This window comes from Tiliqua scincoides, chromosome 8 (genome assembly GCF_035046505.1).
Source record: "Tiliqua scincoides isolate rTilSci1 chromosome 8, rTilSci1.hap2, whole genome shotgun sequence".
NCBI classification, from domain to species: Eukaryota; Metazoa; Chordata; class Lepidosauria; order Squamata; family Scincidae; genus Tiliqua; species Tiliqua scincoides.
This window is the reverse complement of record NC_089828.1, coordinates 25651545-25673573: the sequence shown is the minus strand read 5'-3', so window position 1 is coordinate 25673573 and position 22029 is coordinate 25651545. Positions and strand designations below refer to the sequence as shown.

The following is a 22029-nucleotide window of genomic DNA, read 5'->3' as shown; positions in this document are numbered from 1 at the left end:
TCCAACTTAAAATTCATGCTTGATGGATGCATTCTGCAATGAGAGAGAATAATCGCCGTTTTCTGGATGAGCCTGGTGTCATTGAATAATCCCATAGTTAACGTTTGCTGTGTTGCATCTCTTCCCCAGCCTAATGGCCTTCTTACAGTGGACTGCCTTATGTTTGTGATGGTAAGAAGTGTTGATTGGAAATAAGACGACATTTACAGATAGCCTTCCATCTGACATAGTGGCTGCCTATGGGCCCAATCCTGTCCAACTTTCCAGTGCTGATGAAGCCGTGCCAGTGGAGCTTGTGCTGCACCCTGCAGTGGAGGCAGTGGCAGAACTCCTCTCAAGGCACCCTGGGGCAAAGGTCCACGATGACACCCTGCCACACACAAAGCCGCCACCCCCCACTCACCTGGATGCCATGTCAGAATGCCAGATGCAAGGGAGGGCACCAGGATGAGGTCTCTTGTTATCTGGGGTGCTCCCTGGGGCATTTGGTGGGCCGCTGTGAGATAATGGAAGCTGGACTAGATGGGCCTATGGCCTGATCCAGTGGGGCTGTTCTTATGTTCTTAACTACAATTCCCAGGAAGCCTTGCAGGTCCCTTGTTATCTGGTGTGCTCCCTGGGGCATTTGGTGGGCCGCTGTGAGATACAGGAAGCTGGACTAGATGGGCCTTTGGCCTGATCCAGTGGGGCTGTTCTTATGTTCTTAACTACAATTCCCAGAATGCCTTGCAGGTCTTCTTGTTATCTGGTGTGCTCCCTGGGGCATTTGGTGGGCCGCTGTGAGATACAGGAAGCTGGACTAGATGGGCCTATGGCCTGATCCAGTGGGGCTGTTCTTATGTTCTTATGGAGCGAAACAGAGCCTTGCGCAGCTCCAGGACCGACCAGGGAAGCCATCTGGGGCTTACCCGCAGTCTTCAACTGTGCTTCTGGCAAACTGGAAGCATAGTTTCCAACCATGTCAGGAGCCTCAGACAGCTTCCCACACTGTCCTAGAGGTATGTGAGGCTCCGCGCTTGGGTCATTTGCCCAGTGAATGGCAGGTCCGCTGCTGAGTGGAGGGGCAGTCATGGAGTTCTCTTCAAGGTAAGGAAACTTTTTTTCCCGTATCCCAACCATCAGCCCTGGAAAGTTGGATAGGATTGGGTTCTATCTTAAATAATACTGCCCAACAACAGCAAAAATGGTGCTTCAGAAGTTAGATCTTGGATATATTAAGGGCGCTGATTCCAAAATTGGCATCAGTTTGGCCGTAGATGCTGATGTGCAGACAACTGGTTGAATCAGCATCTAAGGTATATCTCCAAAACTAGAGCTGATAGGGCAAAACTGATGCCATTTTTTGATTCAGCGCCCCAAATATATCCAAGAATAGGTCTAACTTTTCAGGCACCAAAATGGGTGTTGGGTTGCATAATCTTCTAGTCCTCATGATTCCAGAGAAGTTTGTAATGTGATGTGATGACAAATTCTAGAGTAGGGCCGGCTTCAGGCACTGGCTCAGGGGCTCACATCTATCAGAAGGCCTACCTAGTAGACCCCAGACCCCAACACTCTCATTTTTTCAACGTTTGTTGGACTAAATTATATCTTAATCAAAGACGTTTGACAGGGATGTGGCTAGTAGTTGCTTTGAATGTCTGCCAGAACCCTGGCTTTGTGATTGTTGGGTTGCAACCAAGAGAACTAGTATTCTTCTTTCAAGTCTCTGCTGAAGACAAGGTAGCTATGGTTTATCACACATGTTCCTTCCTCACCCTCCGCTTCTCCTGACATTATCTCTGTTCTCTTCCTCTGTTTGCAGGAGGGCAAATATTGAGTCTCACTAATTACTGCAGATGAGGAAAGACCACAGAGCCAGGCTGGGGAACCATTTCAGCTGCTGGGCAAGTTCATATGGTGTCCATTTGTTGCCATATGAACTTGCCTAGCAGCTGAAGTGGTTCTCAGAAGGTTTCATCTTACCTGAGGAGGTTAGGCAAGTGGCCACTGCAGACAGGGTCTAGTCTGTGCTAGCACCCTGTCTGGGGAACTTCCTCTGGGAGAGATCTGGCCAGGCACCTTCTTTTTCTCTGAGGTGCCAGGCAAGGATTTACTGTTTTCCTGGGTCCTTGGTCTTCAGTTTAAATTCTATTCAGATTTCTTTTAACTTTGGGACCTGTTATCACATGGAATTGCTGGGGCTTGCTTTCATTTGTGATGTTCTGTGTGCAACTTAACACTGTGTGCATTGGTTTCTGCTGCTTGGTATTTTAACTTTGTGCAGGTTTTTGACTTTGCCCCCATGCCTTCTTGTAAGTGATCTTCAGTGCCATGTATAGGAGAAAGGTGATATAAAATGTTTCAATAAATAAGAACACGCATTTTAGTTCTGCTTCACTGGGAGCTTGAAGGAATATGCTCATTTCGGAGATTGCAGTGTCCTTTCTTGTTTACAGGGCCTTATCTTACAAAGAATCCTGAGACATTTTGGGCGCAATCCTAACCAACTTTCCAGCACTGGCATAACTGTGCCAGTGGGACATGTACTGCATCCTGCAGTTGGGGGGCAGTCATGGAGGCTTCCTCAAGGTAACACAATGTTTGTTCCCTTATCTCAGAGTTGCACTGCCCTTGTGTCAGTGCTGGAAAATTGGTTAGGATTGCGGCCTTTAAGCATTAACCAGTTCATTGTGGTATGAGATTTTTGCCCACCTAGCTCAGCATTAGTCACTGGGAAGGTCCAAAGGTTCTCTGTGGGACCACCCATGGATCTTGGTATTCATGGGTTTGGTACTCATTGGCAGTCTTGGGAATGGATCCGGTTGCGTCCAGAGGTTCTCTGTGGGACCACCTGTGGATCTTGGTAGCCATGGGTTCGGTACCCATTGGGGGTCTTGGGAACAGATTCCCCGCAGATATGGAGGTCTAACCAATACAAGCATTTCAGAGTTGGGTACGAGCTCTATTACCAGCTTGCTCCTAACTCTACTAAGAGGTTCTCCTGTTTTGCCTTTGCAGTGTGAAGTGGAGGGAGTTAAAAAAAGGAAAAAAAGAAAAACACCAACCCAACCACTTTCTCCAAAAGTCAGAACTTTCCCAAAATGATAGTTAACGGTATGTGCTGTTAGCGCCAATGCCTCTGGAGAACAGGAGAAAAAACTGAATCCTGTCCCCCGAGGCCAATGAAATAGCTGTTTGGTCCCTCGTGTGTTTCTGCTTAATAACTTAACCGGGCAGCCTCAAGGTCCCTTGGGGGCTTCTCTGGAAGAGTGCTTTCTCTCTCTCTCTTTGTTAAGATGGCTTATTAAAAATGATTTTATAATGAAGTTGCCTCAAATAGCAGCAAGTTTTCCTGCTTGTCCTTGAAGCACTGTTTGCCCTGGTAAAACAATCCTCGAGACGACCAACTATAGGCCCCCCTTTTCTTCTTCTTCTCCTCCTTCTTCCCCGTTCGAACTTTTTTCTAAACTACTCTGTTACAATTGATATTTCTGGTGTTGTTTTTTCTCCCCCTCCATTTGTGGGAGGGGGAGAACACCTGTTCCTCACCAGCTGCTTGGAAGAGTGTCAATTCCTCCAGCAGCCATTACTGTGAAACATGTCTGCTTTCGGCACCTTAGCTGGTCATCAACCGGTCGTCAATCAGATTTTGTGTGTGTGTCTTTTTGCCTGACATACAAAGCAAGCTTTATTTATTTGCTACGTGCACGTACTGCCTTCTCGCCTTGGCATTCAAGGTGACTTACGGTTTAAAAATATTAAATCTGCGACAATCAAATACAATGAAGCAGAGTTGTCTTCAGCCAGCGCCTCGTCCCCTCAGGAGCTGAAAATGGTACATGCTGTCCTGGCCTGGGTTCTCTCTTTCTTTCTTCCCCTCAGAACATGCATATCCTCAGTTCATCCTTTACGGGTAACCAGCATCCACTACCTGAGGTGACTGCCTTATTTTGCCTCAGTGGGTGGAACCACCTGAGACGGTAAGGCTGTCTTGGTCCAGTTTGGATGTGACAGGTATGGGAGCACGATCCAGCAGGAAGTTCTCCTGCACAAGCCCCACTGAAGTACAGGAGCTGCACATGAGCCGGACTGCGGTTGGTGAATATACTGGCACTAGCCAGCTGGTGTCTTCCACTGTAGTGCTCTTGCACCGCTCTTGGTCATTTCAGTGGGGCTTGCGCAGGAATACATCCTGCTGGAATGCACCTCATGTTTCATTAGTGTGTGAATAGTGGTACCCTGCCCCGGGCATCGGCAGGAGTGCCTCTCCGGAGTGGGATCAACATCAGGGGTTCACTTGGGGCCCCGTAGCCTTCCTCTGGGGTCCTGCCCAGGTGTGGCAGTGGGGGAGGCCCCAGACTGGCTCAGGGGGAGGGGGTTGTGGCACCCTTGCCCTCCTCCCTGGCATGTGGCAAACATATGGGTCACTGGTGGGTTGCTGTTAGTACCACAGCTGCCTGCCCCCTATGCAGGTCTCTGCTTGTCATCATGGGCCTCTTCTACTTTATGGGGCTCCAAGGCCCTACCCAACTCCACCCCTTCCCCAGCCTAAACACAAAGTAAACAACAGAAAGAAAAAACAGAACACAAAACAGATCATATTACAAATTACAACAACTTAGCTATCTCTGAAGGAGAGAACGCAGCAACAAATTATGTTCCACGTCTTCAGTCATACATGAAGAGCTTCATAATGTGGATTCCAGTCATCTACAAATGTTTTCCAGGCCTAGTTAAATGGATCGCATCTGCAAAGATTCTTTCACATGCCCAGATGGGATGTGGTCACATTGATATGACTCCAGAACTTTCGTAACTGCTCAGAAACATCCCAACACCCTATGCTTTTTGGCACAGTTTGCCAAAAGTTCAGATCTCACTGGTTGACTGCTGATCCATAGAGGTAGTACATGCACAGGCATTCACACATATATCTAAGCCAAATCCTTCCAGGAACAGGTGAAGAAGAACCGTTGTCTGCTTTTGTACTTCGTATGTTGTTGTGCTGTGTTTTTTAAGCACTCAACCAATTCGCCATAACTCCCTTCACGGCAGTGCAGCAGTGCCTGGTGGTGTCCACCAGGGATGGGGGTACACGAGTCAGCAAAAACAGGTGTGTCAGTGACTCTGGTACTGACTCGAGTCTGAGGCCACTGACTCAGAAATGAGTCCCCACATGTGCAGACTCAAGTCTGTTTGGGTATGCTTGCTTACTTTTCTTTTTTTGCACGTAAAGCACCTGATGGGGCCATAATTCAAACCCAGCGAGCAGCAGCAGAAAAGTTCCAGCCAGGAGGCAGGGAAGGGTTCATGTTTTGCATTGAGCAGGAGGTGGGGAGATGCAGGCAGGAGCAGCCTCCCTTGTCCATCTCTGAAGGAACTGATGATCATTGGATGAAGGATGGGTGGTCTTTTTTCCCTCTGGATGAGGGAGGGCCTCAAAGACCTATTGCCTTAGGATTAGCTGGAGGGGGAAAAGGAGGCAGGGAAGCCAGTTCCTCATGGCTCCAGCTGTTGTTACCTGGGAGGAAGAAGCTGCCTCATTGAATGACAGGCAATGGGACTACTTCTGAGTAGAGCTGCAAGGGTTGTACTCTTGGGTTGTACTCTTATGTTAAAAGTTTTATAGCTGCGGCCATGCAACCTTTCTCCCACTTGCCACTTCTATTCCCTCCCACTGTCCATCCCACTTCCTCCCACCTTGCTGAGCTTGGATGCTTCCCAGTCCCTTGTAGTCCATGCCCTAGTACCTGACCCATGTGTGCCTGACCCTAAGGATACTGATTTGAGTCAAAATGACTCAGGAATTTTGGGGGGAAGGGAGTCGGCAAATGTTATCCATTCATGTATGAGCTATTGTGGAGGGCAGAGACTCAGGACTCGACTCGAGTCTCGCCACAGTGCCAAGTTCCCATCCCTGGTGTCCACTGTATACCATGGGGGAGTTTTGGCATGTTGAGGCCTCCTTGGGGTACGGGGACATTTGCTACCTACTTCCACCTGCCCACCTCTGCTCCTCCTCCCCCTCTAACCCACCACTCTTCTCTCCTCCGTTTCCTCCATTCTGTTCCCTCCTTCTGTTTCAAAGCCACAATAAGGGAGGAGCAGTGATAGCAGTGGCAGCAACTGGTGTGCAGCTGGGTAAGGGGGGGCAGCATTTGGTGCCACCTCAGGCACTGGGCAGTCTTGAGACAGCCCTGCACAGCTCTGTATCATGCCGCCAGTTACAACATTTGCCACTGCCAGTTTTGGGGATGTAGCAAATGATTATACGATGAGGATATAGTTCAGTACAGCCGTAACTGTGGTTACAGCAAGTGGATGGAAGGTGACTGACAGAGATAATGACTCAGAGTCACACAGATGCTTTGGGGCAAGATAATTCCAGCAGGGAGCTCTGGCAGCAGCAGCAACACCAACTGCATATTCTAGCGACTCCCAATTAAAAAAATCTGGGTCCCAGCTTTAACTGCAGTTAGGAGAGGTAGCGGCTGATTTTCGTATCTGGTGGCTTAAATGCTTTTGTCACGACATCAGGATGGATGTGGTTTGAACATACATTCAATGCCCATAACGAAATGTGTTTTGGGGGTGGTGGATGTGTGTTCCAACCATTTCTGGCACACTTAAAATCTTAGCTTGTCTTCACACACAGATCCTTGCTTCTGTGGAAAAGGAAGTTTTATTTGTTTAGTGATGAACCACCTAGAGAGAGATTCTGGTTATGCCTATTGACAGATTTTTCCTGGATATCGGTATACAGAACATAAGAGTCCTGCTAGACCAAAAGTCCATTTAGTCCAGCATCCTTATTCCGATAGTGGCCAACTGGAGGTCAGTGGGACAGTCACAAGCCTGGTGTGAAGACAGTAGCTCTCATCCATTATTCGCTCCTGCAGCAACTAGAATGCAGTGTTGTAACCTCTGAAGTTCATCATCGTCACCATCGGTAGGCATTGCCTCACTGAATTTGTCTCCTCTTTTTGAGCTCTCTAAGCCAGTGGCCATCACCACCTCTTGTGGCAATGAGTTCCATAAGTTAATTCTGCACCGTATGAAGACATACTTTCCTGTGTCCATCTTGAATCACTTGCTAAACAGTTTCGTTGAGTTAGTTTTTTGAGAATGGGACAAACAGCCCAATACTAACTCAATTCTCAGATGGTGGTGCCGCAGCACCAGAGCAGGCCACACTGCATCCTGCAGGGGAATTTCAGCTGCTAGAAGTGCCTTTGAGGTAAGGGAACATTTGTTCCCTTGCTTTGGGGTAAGCTCTAGCAGCTGCAATGGATCAACTTGGACCTGCGCCAGGGTTATCACTAAGTCTGACTTGATCTGTACAGGCAAATCAGGCTCAGGAAGGGGTATAGGATACAGCGTGCACATGCCACCAATCCCACCATCTTCTGGGTCCAATCCACCCATCACATGGTTGGCAACCTTCAGTCTCAAAAGACTATGGTATAAGCCTACAGCACCCGGTATTCCCAAGCGGTCTCCCATCCAAGTACTAACCAGGCCTGACCCTGCTTAGCTTCTGAGATCAGACGAGATTGGGCATGTGCAGGGTAACAGTTGCTGCTATCCATTTCCACCATCCCACCACCCATTCTGGGCCATCACATCAACATGTGCATGGCCCTGCAGTGAAATAGGCAGGCATCTCAGCCATTGGTGAAGCCAAGGGTTCCGACCACTCACCACAGTAAAGTGGAAATTGCCCTTAGTGCTTTGTTTGCAGGCTGCAGGTGGATCGCTGCATCCACAAAGACTGCAGCCAGCTGCTACGTGAGTAAGTGCTCAGATTCCCTTTAAGATAGAGTCTTCTTGGTTCCAACTACCGGAGTCTTTTATTCACAGCTCGTTGCGGAAACCGATCCTTTATCTCTTTTTCGTTAACATTATTAAACGGAGACGTACGTGGAAGGGCTGCCAGAGGATTCTGACTGATAGGGGAAATAGATTTCCTGTCTCAGCTCTCAACATCTTTCATTCTTTGGCCTCTCAGTTGCTCTCTCTGCTTGCTACATTAAAAGCCAGCTCAAGCTCCCTGTTCCTTAGGAAGAACAAACACTTCTTAAGGTTGTTACAAGATCTGTTGACGCTCAAAGGAGTCAGATAAGCCCAGGTTCACCGGTGGGGGAGGGGGTGAACATATATATATATATATATATATATATATATATATATATATATATATATATAAACTTTGTGTTCTTCTGTATTTATTGATGAGTCAGATTTGTTGCTTGTCTGCAGAAGTACTCTACTCAATAAATGTAAAAGCAGCTATCAAATGAAACACAATATGGAGGAAAAAAATGAATGAAAAATAAGACAAATGAGCTCAACAATCCTTAAAGCAACAGACCACAGTGCTGGCACCAGGTTGCTGGATTTCCTGGGGTAAAGTCCTTCACTGGGTATCCTATGGCACAACCAACCCCATCTAGCCCCTGATAGCATATTCAAGTAGTGGCCAAACCAAACATGCAGATCGTTGACATATAATGTGCAGCTCTTGGAGATAAGATGGCTGAGCTCCTCTTTGCATCACTTTTTGCAGAAATTTGCAAAGTTTATACCGTATTTTTTGTTCCATAAGACGCACCTAGTTTTTAGAGGAGGAAGACTTACTTTTAAATTAAGCCTGCCCTCCCCCTGTGGTGCCTGCGCAAATGAGGACCTTGCCCCGGTGCGGACCTTGCCCCCTTTGTTCTCCGCCTGCCCTCCCCCTGTGGCGCCTGTGCAAATGAGGACCTTGCCCCCGGTGCGGACCTTGCCCCCAGTATTCGCTCCATAAGACGCACACACTTCCCCCCCACTTTTTGGGGGGGAAAAATGCGTCTTATGGAGCGAAAAATACGGTAATTATTTGCCCGGTATAAACTAAGAGTCTACTGGATTAAAACATAAGCTTAATGTTCACGGTGAGTAAATATACTTAAGAATGTAAATTCTCATTAAATATTGTGGCTCTCAAACATCTCTTTTGTGGCTCTCATACATCTGAAGTTTATCATATGTGTCTCTTAACATAAGTTTGGCCACACCTGGCATATTGGATCCTACCACTGTCCCACAGTGCTGATAGTATAGGGGCTTGCATGACCAAGTAGGCCTCTGAAGAGCATCGGTCACTGGGAAGTGCCAGACCTGGTTGGCTCCTGACACTATTCCTAGCCGATTATATAGCTAGAAAATAGCAACAGAGGGAGACTGGAAGGGGGTGACACCATTGGCACACTGGGTGACACCAAGCCCAGTGGCACCACTGGGTAGACAAGAGAGTTGATTTGATCTGAGACAAAATTATGGAATGGGTAGCTGAGATCAGCTCCACCAAAAACTGGAGAATTGACTGCAGCCTATCACAGCACCCTTGTACATGTTCTGTAAGATATATGTGCTTGCCAACATGTATTTGTGGCATTCACACAGATGCATTCAGTGGTCTGTTTCAGACATCTTTGGGGTACTCTCCAAAATACCACATGATGGTTGGCAACCTTCAGTCTCGAAAGACTATGGTATAAGCCTACAGCACCCGGTATTCCCAGGCGGTCTCCCATCCAAGTACTAACCAGGCTTGACCCTGCTTAGCTTCTGAGATCAGACGAGATCAGGCATGAGAAGTATCTATTATGGCAAGGCCTTGCTGCTTTCCACCTAACATCCCCATCCAGCGGCACTGTAGTTCACATTCAGGAAGCTGCTGTTCGCAAACATCTGTCTTAATACTCCTCGCCAGGCTGTGAAAGCCGTAGTTAATGACAGCCGTCCACCAGCTGACAAGTTTAATGGCCCATAAAAATCCCAGCCCTTGGGGTGTCACTGGATATTTATTGTTGCACAAAGCAAAGGAGTAAATTTATCATTTTCAGATTTAGGTGACTCAAATGGGTGCTTTAAAGCCCCAGAAAGTGGTAGTCGAGGCTTCTGGATGCTGCCTCTAAATCATATTCATTGCATCCCATAATCATTGGCCCCAGATGTGACAATGAATTTTGTGCAGTGGGACAGTATATTTGCTTATCTATTCCCCCTACTTTTTTTTTTCGAATTTGTTCTATTAGATTCCATCTGAGACAAGCATTTTGCAGGAGACATTGGGGAGAATTTTGGCTGCAGGTCTGTTGAGCAGCCTTTTTGGACTGTCAGATGACAAAAGGTCTATCTGCTTGACATCCCATGAGAAACTCACACTTGACCTGGGTAGTTGCCTTCTACTGAGCTAGTTTAACTAGCTCGCTACACTGCATCTCTCCAGCATTTCAAATGATTACTTCTCACCATACCTGGAGATGCCAGAGTTTAAACCTGGACATTCTCAATGTTCTCATAATGTTATAGAACAATGGCTCTCAAACTTCTTAGCACCATGACCCACTTTTTAGAATGACAATATGTCGGAATCCACCAGAAGTGATGTTGTTAACCTGGAAGTGACGTCATGGCCAGAAATGACATCATCAAACAGGACAATTTTTAGCACCCCCTTATGATCAAATCAAATCAAATTCAGTAAGTAAGTAGGTGAATTAAAAGTTTACAAGAAGCATAAGTTTTAAAATGCATTTAAAATAAAGAAGAACCCTCCTAAACCTTCCAAGCAGTTGCTGATCTATTTTTAAAAAATTCCCCAAACATCTCAGAGGGTGCAATCCTATCCTCACTTACCCAGGAGTAAGCCCCATTGACTATCATTGTTGAAAGCATATACATAGTAGCATGTTAAAAGTACAGATCTGTAACATTTCCTCAAATGCAGTCATATTTGGTAGCATCAATTTTAATATATTAAAAATAAAATACACATTGAAATAAATGGACATCTTCCTGAAATTGGCTTCTGACCCACCTAGTGGGTCCTGACCCACAGTTTGAGAAACATATTATTTTCTATATAATATAGAAGATTGGGGCATTTTTTTTTACCTTTCTCTTCTTAGCATTGCCAATTGCAGGCTGGTTTCCATAGTTCCATGAAACTGTTTAGGTGGAGCTTTCAGGCCACAGTAAGGGGTTGGGGTTCAAGCACTAGGCCATTGGGTTCCGGAATCCAGAGTAACTTGTCTATCAGCTCAAGTGGACCAGATAGTGTGTCCAGGCAGACTTTCAACAATAGCGTCAAGGATGCAGGCAGAGGCTAATACAGCCATCAGTTCTCATGCTGGAGACAAGTTATTTGGTGAATCGGAACTGGCCCCTTGTCAGCTGACAACAATGCACAGGCAGGCTGTACAGCAGCTCTAATGGCACCTTTGAACTAGGAGAGTCTGCCAGGCTGGGGAAGGAGCAGAGCATTAGTGGCGCAAGAGGAGGAGCATATCTGCTGGGGGTCCTGATTCAAGCCTCTTCCAACTCCCACTGTGTTTTAAATTCCAGATTGCATTTGGAGGTTTGTAACACCCGAAATGTGTGACCAACAGCATGGCTATTAGAGATCAATAGGAAGATGCTTTCTGCTGGGCCTGACCCCCTAAAGGTGCCCAGAAGGTGAGCATTGTGTCTTGATTTTGCAAACATCCTCATTGCTAATGAAATCTGCAATATTTGCACTACGAAATGGAAAGGAAAAAAATCACATATCAGCTTGAAATCTCTTTCATTCTCTCTCAACTTTCTTTCTAGTCACTTTCCACCACCCACTCACTCTGTACCTACTAGTAGCTTAACTGCAGATTTCTTCTCCTCCCACTGTTGGAACCGAAACTCGTGGTCATTCAGATCTTCCCTTGGTCCCGCCCATCCACCCCAGCGCAGTGCTTTGCATAATCGCTTCTTTCAGATTTGTCTTCTTCCTCGATAAATTGGGGCAGTGCAACTTCTCTTCTTAGAGCAAAAGCCTATGCTTGTCTACTCAGAAGTAAACCCCCATTGTCTTCAATTGGGTTTACTCTCAGGGAAATGTGCATAGGATTGCCGCCTTAGTTCACTTCTGGTTGCTCTTTGAGCGTTTTAGCACAATCTCTCAACTCAAAATGTGAGAGGAGTATCTGTGAATCATGCTCAGGAGGCTTCTGTGCCTTTAGAGCAAACATTAGTGTTGGCTGCTAACAGATGGGGTAGAATCCAGTGCAAGTTGTCCACACCAGGTGCCACCCCCTTCCACCTCCAACATGCCTCCCATCCAACAGGCTGGGCTCCTTTTTTGCTGTGATGCATGGGGCCCTTCTGGCCTTGTGTTGGTCCAGAAATGTGTGGCTCCATGTGCTTCTGGAGTGCTGATTACGATGGCCACGACACATCTATTGCTGCTGGAACACTAAGATTGCGCTGTCACGTAGATAAAATGGCAGTATTGATGACGCCATATACCCTGAATGTCCCTGCAGCCTTTCATCTCTTCTGACCACCAACCCCAAGAAGCCAGATGTTTGCGGCAAGGAGGAGTATAGCCTGAGGCTGCAAAAATGCTCTTTGGTAATGCAAAGTAGCCTTCTCTTTAGATCATCCAAAAGCAATCTAAAAACCATGGTAAATATATGAATAAACACTAGTGTTCCTTTATAGGTTGCCATGTCTTTTTTCAGAGTTGTATGCATGGCCTTTGCTGCAGATCACATTTTTCTTTTCTTTTTTTCTGCTTGCAAAACTTTTGCAAGTTGCATTTCCTTTCCCCCAATATTTTTGCATCTCAGTCCATGGAGATAAGTGCTTATAGCCCAAAGGACACAGTGAACAGGAGAAGGGGAGAAGCTGGTGCATGTGGGGAGATCTGCAGGAGTTTTAAGGGGGTTTTGTGGGCAATATCCACTCTTTTCTTCTGTCTGGCTAATGTTTTTGTAAGAGGCATTAAGATTAAGGCTTTGGCACCCTCTAGACCTGTGGTTCTCAAATGTTTTAGGACCGGACCCACTTGTTAGAATGACAATCTGTCAGGTTCCACCAGAAGTAATGTCATGGCTATAAGTGCTGATATCAACTACAAAATTAACTTAATTAAGGCTGCAATCCTAACCATACTTTCCTGACAGTAAGCCCCATTAAACAAAATAGGACTTACTTCTGAGTAGACCTGGTTAGCATTGTGCTCTAAATTAAGTAAGTAAACTAAAAGTTTACAATAAGTATAAGTTTTAAAAATTATTTAATGTAAAGAAGAACCCTCCTAACCCTCCCAATCAGTTGCTGATCTGTTTTTTAAAAATGCCCCAAACATCCCAAAGGCTGCAATCCTATCCACACTTACCTGGGAGTAAGTCCCATTCTCATTATTAAAAGCATATACACAGTAGCCTTTTAAATGTAGAGATCTGTAACATTTCCACAATTGCAGTCACATTACCTGATGGCATCAAGACTAATATATTAAAAATAAAATAACACATTGAAACGAATGGGGACCCCTGAAATTGGCTCGTGACCCACCTAGTGGGTCCCAACCCACAGTTTGAGAAACACTGCTCTAGACTTTACTTGAAATGTGAAAGTTCACCATAGGCCTCCTCTTTTCTTTTTTTAATTTTTTAATTAAAAAGTAAAACTCTGTCCCTCTGGTAAAACCAGCTTTTATACATGATCCTGAAAGTTTAATCATCACCCCTCCCCCACATGTCCTTGACATACAGAAGCAAAGAGATGGCAGGAACCTATCTTCTAGGGTTGTGGGAAAAGGGAAAGATGGTGTTGATAGTCACCTTCAAGATACTGACCGTCAGTCTTCTGCCAGAAATAATTACTCCTCAGTTGCTTTTCCTAGAACTGCTTAATGAATGTTGCACAAGGGTTAGAAGTAGGGCAAGCTGATGGGGCTGTTTGCTTAGGTGAAGAAGAACCATGGCTGAAGGAAGCCAGGAGCTGAAGGAGGAAGAGAAGACTAGCATGATGTTCTTACAAGATTCGTTCTCATGAAAGGTGAAGCTGACTTGGGTGGTTGCCTTAAGTGGACTTAGATCTCCCTGAGGTGGTCAACCTGTTTCTGGGCTGTGCCACCTCAAGTTGCAGGTAGGGGGTTTTCCATATGAAAATATTTCCTAGACACATAGAAAAGTAGCACATCAGGTAGGATTGTTCCACACACTAGCATGCCTGAGGGGGTCAAGGGGGTTCCTTTGTCCCAGGGTGGCATGCTTTGGGGTGCCGCCACCAACCCCTGCCCTCACAGCAATTCCATGCTGCTGCTCCACCTGACCGGAGAGAACCACTGCTGCTACTGCTGCCACTCCACCCCCTCCCCAACAACATACAGGCTAGGCAGGGTGGCTTCCCCACCGGCCAGACCCACACCCATCTCCCTGTGGCCAGCACCAGAGTTCCTCCTGCATGACCTGCGAGTGCCATCACCACTACACCCCCCCCAGAACAACACCCAGCCCAGGCAGGGCAGCTTCCCCGCTGGCCAGACCTGCACTTACCTTCCTGTGGCCATCACCAGTGCTCCTTCCAGTCCAGCCAATGCCCACTCTCCATTGGTGGCCTGGGCTGCCACCAGCAGCAGCCCTGTGGCCAGGGGCAGGTCCTGGGAAAGGGCCACTGCTTGGTTTCAATCCACTGAGTAGCCAATCGTTTTTTCCCCTTTTTCCACCTAAAAAAATAGTTTTAAAAAGCTGTCAGTGGTGGGGGTTTTAAAAGACCAGTAAGAGAGCCTAAGGGCACAATGCTAACCAGGTCTACTCAGAAATAAGTCCTATTTTGTTCAATGGGGCTTAGGAAAGTGTGGTTAGGACTGCAGCCTAAGACAGTTTCTCCTGTGGTCCTTTTGGCAACTGTAATTTATGTCCCTTTGTAGACAGCAGATCTGGTTCCAGTCCTTTAAATTAACCTTTAAATTACAGAAGCAGAGATTAAAGATGCAATATTAATCCTTGCTTACTAAAGATCAGGACAGTATTTTGCTCTCTCTCTCTCTCTCTCTCTCTCTCTCTCTCTCTGTGTGTGTGTGTGTGTGTGTGTGTGTGTGTGTGTGTGTTTTGGGTGGGGGAAGTGGGAAACGTTCATCTATCCCCACAGTGCAGTTTCATTTCAGTGAAACCTAGGTCCACACTCATTTGCACCCATCACAGTTAGAACTGCAGCACTAAATTGATTAATGAACGGTGATAAAAACTGTCCCTGATTAATCAGGCAGCTGACAATAATAGCAATAACAATAAAAATTAATATTAATTAATATCAAGTCAGTGTTTTTAAAATTACAGTAACTAAAGCTGAACATAAAAAGAAGCAATTTGAAAAAAGGTTGAATAGCTGGAAAAATAAATCATTGCATGGACAACACCTGGAAAATACTGATGGAAAAAGTGATCATGGCTTACTGGTAGGCATGGCTGAAACTAGGTACCATCAAGAAAGAAACTCAAGGCCTGATTTTTGTCGCACAAGAACAGGCACTGCAAACAAATGTTATGAAGGTTAAAATCTGGAAAGTAGGTGAAAACCCTTAGTGAAGACTCTGCCAAGAAAAGGATGAGACTGTGTCTCATCTGATATGTGAATGTAGTAAAATTGTGCAGAAAGGTTTCAAAGTCAGACACAATGGTTGCAAAATTAGTCCACTGGTCATTATGTAAAAAAGTATAATTTGCCAGCATTGAAAAATGTTTGGGAACATCAGGTGTTGGAGAATGAACAGATCTTGAGGGACTTTAACAGTCAAATGGGCTGACACCTTGAACATAATACACTGGATATAATAGTAATAGAAAACTGAATTGTCTAATTAATTGATATTGCAATTTCTGGAGATGCCATAGTCGATGAAAAAAACATAGAAAAAATGACAAAATACCAAGATCTGGCCATTGAAATCACACGACTATGGACAAAACATTCCAAAGTGGTCCCTGTTGTCATCAAGGCACTTAGAACAATCTTGAAAAGTTTTGCAAATTATTTAAAACAACTGCAGCTTACTGAAATAACACCATCAGATCTGCAAAAAAAACTGCACTTTTAGGAATTATCGTACATACTGCATCTATACCTAGTTGATACTTAGGTTTCAGGCTGAGACTTGTATCAATTGTTCAACCCCGGTTAACATCTGTGTTTCATGTTGTTTGGAAATCATCATCATCCTCATCCCAAAATTGCTGGTGCCAAGGAAGGAATGCCTCTTTTAGGTGATGCCTTCTCTGACATACATGTACATTACCTAAAAACAAAGGAAGGGCTTCTTTGGACAGTTTTTATAATACTGGATGCAGATTGAATCAACAGATTGCCTAAAACTTGTACAGTGGATGTCTTTAATTAAAAAATTCCATGTCATTAATTGGATGGTAGTCCTAGTCGCATGGTAAAGTTTTCAAGAGCCTGGCACCAAAATGAAATTAAAATATTCTGGGCATCCAGCTATGGATGTTCAAGTGAAAGCTACATATTGGATCCTCCTTTTTCCCAACAGCAATGTTGCTGAATGTTGAGACTCATGGAGTTTCTTTTGTGGAAGAGAACTTGAGGTCATCTTCTCAGTAGTAGCCCCAGGACTAGCAAAACATGAGTAAGCAGTAACAGCTAGTAGAGATGAACTATGGGGTGTTCTTTCTGATGATGAGCAAAGTGCTTAGCACTATGACTGGCTCTTTCTGTGTGTGTGGGTGCACATTCATGTATGTAGGATAGCTACAAACTTGCCTACAGTGTCTATGTGTAGGGAAGTGTGTAGGGGTAGAAAATGTGTGTCTATGTACTCAAGATGCATGCCGTGGGATCTATATGAGTGAGGCATGGCTATCCATTTTGAGAGTGTGCCAGAATGTAGAGGTTTTTATAGAGTGAACTCAGTTCAACTATTCAAAGAAACATAGCCCTCTTTGGGCTTGCTATCCTAAGGATCAGATGCTTGGTAAAGCTGAGAAGTTACAACAAGCGATGGTAATCTGGTTCCCCCAGAATAAGATCTGCCTCTGTGCTATATATCCTTGAGACAGAAACTCAGCCATGAAACTGCAGAGGCTCTGAAGCCCCATGTGGCAATTGAAACTTCATATGTGATGGCATCGCTCAGGAGCCCAGCTTCCTTATGAGTTTTGCTCTCCTGTGATTATTCACTAGAGTAATTGAGAAAAGAGCCAATCTGCATGAAGAGGAAAACCTTTTGCCTGCAGGGCTTGGAAGAGAAGTAGCTCTAGATTGCCTGTATTTCCTCTGTCTTGGAAGACTTCAATGGGAACTGAGCTGCTCACCTGCAGGGGTTTGTTCTTCAAACTGTTAACCACAGTGGTGGGAAAGGAGCAATGTAAACAAGGACACATACAAACACACATGTACAGACAGATACTGAAAGAAAAGTTGGAGACAAGGGAGAACTAAAAATGTGAACAGGAACCAGAATTATCTATAATTTTTGTTTAAACTTCAGTGGAAGAATTTGGGGAAGGATTAATTCCCAAATCAGAAAAGTTACCTTAAAGTGGTCTGTAGATTTATTTATTTAGCATATTTATATAAAACCTTTCAGCACCATCGAAAAGTTCACCAAGCAGTTAATATAGCAGAAATCAAAGAAAACAACAACAATGTTCTCTGTTCCCAAAGCCAGGATGAGAACCAGGATGGTTCTGGTGTTGAACTTAGACCTAGAAGATCCAGGTTCAAATCACTGCTCAGCTGTGAAGGTTCCTTGGTGACTTTGGGCCAGTCACTCTCAGCCTCACCTACCTCACAGGGTTGTTGTGAGGACAAAAAAAGGGACGGCCTCCACAGGCCTTCCACAATTGCTGTGGCATGGGCATGTTGTATAACCAGGAGGGTCACCTGATGATAAGGCTTCTCCATGCCTCCTGTTCTCTCACAGCCAGTGACACCCTCAAAGTCACCTCATAATTTCAGAGCCCTCGTTTGCTTGTAATGAACGACCTTTGCTCTCTCACAATCTCTGAAAGGTATGTCAAAGGTACAAGCAAATGTTCATTTGCTTATAATGAACAGCCTCTGCTCTCTCACAATCTCCGACACCCTCAAAGGTACCTCATAATTTCCAGTGCACATGTTCACTTATGATGCTATGAAGCCACCCACACAAGGAATGCTGGGAACCTTATGTCATCTCTCCCTGTCCTTTGGCTTCACGACCTCCATTCTTCTCTTGCCTTTCAATGGGAAGCATTTGAAAGTCTACGACCTGGAAGCCACAAGGCATGTGGGGGGTACATCACACCCCAGAATTCCTTAAGGTTTCCGGGTGGTGCTAGCATACTAAGCATTCTGGGGTGTGACACAGCTGCTGCAACCGATGAAGTGAGTCATGGCAATGAAAAGTTTGAGAACCACTGAGCTAGAGTAATGGGGAAAAGGGGAAATTAGATGGAAAGGGGAATGAAGCAACCCGGAGGCATAGAGTCAAAGGGACAAAGAGAGAAGGCACAGTGGAGGAGAACCAGAAGGATGAGCGGAAGACAGGAGGAGAGCAGCCTCCTCTTGGTAGAGTGTGAAGAAGTATGGCTTCAACAAGTACAGGCAGGGCCAAGGGGAAAGCCTAGAAGGCTGCCCTTCATGAGGATCTACTCCCCAAGGGCTCCACAAACAGAGGAGGAAGATCCATGGGTACTTGCACTCCGCCTAGCCAACTGAACTTTGAAGGGGATGGAGAAACACCAATCCTCTGCCTGAAAGGAGTCAAGGCCACAGAACCCACCATAGTATTTGGACATGCAAGATAAGGTGACATCACCTGTGTGCTTAGTTGTCACCCAGATGGACAAGGATCTTATTTCCATTAAAAGAAGTGACCCAGTGAGACACCTTCTGCCTGAGTGTGTGCTAGCTGGTCATTCCTGCAGCTGCCCCCATGGGATGAGGGGGGTGTACAAGGCCTTATGCCACAAACTTATGCCACAAAGTTTCTTCTTACTCCCAAGAAACTTTGCATTTGGTTCTCAACTTAGACCTGCAGTTCTGGATTCATTAATTTCCAAGGACTGAGAGCAACACACATCAGAATTAAAACACGCTTGAGAATCTGCCGAACTGAAGAAGGTCAGTTGAATCTGGAACATTTACAATGCCTCTTAAATTTTCTCTTCCTTCCCCTCCCCAACAATGCATGATTGGCTCATGTGGAGTTAATTTTGCACAGACTGTATAGCTTTACACCAGGAGCGTTACAGCCTTGAATTGGAAATTGCCAGTTCGCTCCCCCACTGCCTCCACCATCCTCTGCTATTTGATCTATATCTAGAAGAGTCATTCCCAAAAGGACCTGGAACAGATTTATCTCCCAGATTTGTAATTTAATTGATGTTTGTTTACACAAGTGACCTTGCTGGAGTTCCCCAATTTGGCACTCCCATGTAGATGCTTAAAACAATAATTTAATATTTTCCCACAAGGGAGCAGAGATGTGTGTTGTTGTTTTTTCCTTCCGTGCTCCCTGGGATCCCAGCCCCATTATTTCTTCTTAGTATTTAGGGTTTTTGCATCATGTGGGTTGAGTTCAATCTGTGCTTTAAACGCTGCTGAATTTCTGTAGTGAGTCTGTGTTAGGGACTGTGGGCCACCCTAGGCTGACATTGACATGTAACCTAGTATGCAACCTAAGGCTCAAACTAGACATAGCAAGGACTGCCATTTTGTTCCAAAAGAGGAAAGGGTTCCAAAAGAGGAAAGAGGATACTCACAATATCCTAAGTGCTTTGTTGATGAGTGGGAGGGGAAGGTTAGCATCAAAAGAAGTGCATGTCTCTGAGAGTATAAGATTCTGTTGGGTCAGAATAAAGGTCCACCTAGTCTAACATCCTGGTGGTGTCATTATACCAGGGTGGGGGAGTCAGGCAGCCCCATACCACTCTAGTTTCTCCCACTCACTGAATTTGAAGAAGAGGGGAACAATGCAGAAGTGGAAGTGGAAGGAAGAAGAGAGAGGTGGGCACATAGTTGTAGACCTTCCCTGAATTTCAGGTATCAGAATTTTTGAGACAGGGCCAGCCTCATAGTAAGGTAATTGAATGTGGTCACCTCTGGGTTATCAGATAGGGCATCCATCACGAGAGCATCCATTCTCCTTACCTGTTTCTTGCTCAGCATGAGAGCTGTTCATGCATCTGCGGTCACCTGGGTTAACGATATAGAATCACATCTGCCCACCAGTTGCTGTCTCCCTTGCATTTGAGAGAGGGCCAGGATACTGCCGTAGTTATGGTGTTAGATCTGGAAGATCCAGATTCAAATCCCCACTTATCCATTAAGCTTCCTGGGTGACCTTGGGCCAGTCTCTCTCTCTCTCTCTCTCTCTCTCTCTCTCTCTCTCTCTCTCTCTCTCTCTCAGCTGCACCTACTTTACAGGGTTGTTGTGAGGATAAAAGGAGGGAAGGATCAATGTATGCCACCCTGAGCTCCTTGAAGGAAGGGTGGTATAAAAATGTGAAAAATAAAGATAAAAAGAGAAGAGAACTTTCTCCTGTTGTCTCCCTCTTCTGGTTTTCAAATGTGAGCAAGGCCACAGCTTTAGGCAGGTAAGGCAGGTACTCTCATGCCACTGAGCTAGAGGGGAGGGGTGAGCAACACTTGGCACCTGCCTCTGGTTCCCAAAAATCTGGGATTGGCTCAGTTTGGGGGAGGTTCAAGAATGGGCATGCCTCACACTGACACCAGAGCACAACCCAACTGAATGTGACCAAATTGGTCAGTGTGTTCCTCATCGCTGGTCCTGTGACTTAGCCTTGTGGGCCCAAACAGCCAGCCACAGGAATGGACAGTCTCTCTGGAAAATCACTGACTTCCTTCACCGTGGCAGTACCAGGCGACGTCTGCTGGCGTGCCCAGCTCACCATATAAAAAAAAATGTGAATACCTTTCAGGAACCCGAGTGAAGTGCAGACATAAGATTTTCCATCAATTACATGCCGGGAAGCCCCAGACAAACAGTACTGTGAGTGAAATCTGACACCTGGGAACACTTACTCCAGGAGGGAAACCTAATATGCAAGAATTTGACTCAGGCACTCGGCACACCCTTCTGCTACGTTGCCCTCCCCAAAATAGACGCACTGACTTATGTAAACTCGGCACTATGTATTCGGTAAACATGTACAGAGCGACTCATGCTGCCCGCATGAAATGTAACCAAGAAAAAAGCTGGAGTCCTTGGCTTGCATTTTTTTCAATTAAAAAAAAAAAAAAACATTATTCACTATATATTGACTATTTATCTGTTTTACCATGTCGTATGACAGTTGTAGCACACTGGTGTCATGGGGGATCGTATCAACAAGCCGTGTACAAAATGAAAAATGCCACTAGTCTTTGGCTGTCAGGACCAGCCTGGAGCCCTGGGCCATTATACCTGGAAGAGAGCTGGTCTGTCCATGAGGCTGACTGAGACAGTTGCTGTTTGGTGAGCACACACATTCCTTGGCTGTTGCTGCTCCTCCTCAGCCTCTTCTAAAAGGAAGAGGAAGTGTGGAGGAGAGGAGAGTGATGGGCGAGAACAGCAATTTTCAACCAGTGTGCTGTGCCACGTAAGTGTGCTGCAAATGGTCCACAGGTGTGCCATGGGAGTTTGGGGAAGGTTACTTTATTAGAGGATGTGAACCCCCCACCGGCAGTGCAGTGTGCCTTGTAAACTGTCAAAAAAAAACTGATGGCGTGCCCTGAAACTGATAGTGGGCCCTGATAGCACCTTATCAGCGTGCCATGAGATGAAAAATGCTGAAAATTGCTGGGCTAGAGTGTTGGAAACCAATGGCAGATCTTGATATGGGTAGGAGGGGACACATTCATGTCCTCCCAAGCATCTAAATGGGCCTTATTTGTGTTCATTCCAGTGGGCATGAGCAATGGCATCACAAGGGGGGTTCAGGCCACACCGGGTGAAGCGCATGGGTGGGTGACACCCGTACTCACCAAAATTTAATTTTGATATTTTTGAAAAATACTATCATGTTATATATCAGTTGATGCCTAATTTTATGCAGAATGCAATGAAACAAACTGCATAGGAATATCTCTGTTCTATCAAAAGTTAGAGCCAAAAAAACCAGTGGGGCGGGCAATGGTGCATCACCCCGGCCATTCCATGGGAGGAAGTCCATCATAGGAGTGATGCGCTGGCCTCCTGCAACAGGTGAAGCAAACCCTAGTGATGCCACTGGGCATGAGATC

At 45.6% G+C, this 22029-nt stretch overlaps 1 protein-coding gene and 1 pseudogene across 3 annotated transcripts in view; one reads left to right on the top strand and one right to left on the bottom strand.

Moving 5' to 3' along the window:
• The window catches only part of RORA (RAR related orphan receptor A), a 442115-nt gene that overhangs the window by 313773 nt on the left and 106313 nt on the right, over positions 1-22029 (top strand). The gene's annotated exons all lie outside the window — the stretch shown is intronic.
• Positions 7449-7568, bottom strand: LOC136659762 (5S ribosomal RNA; annotated as a pseudogene).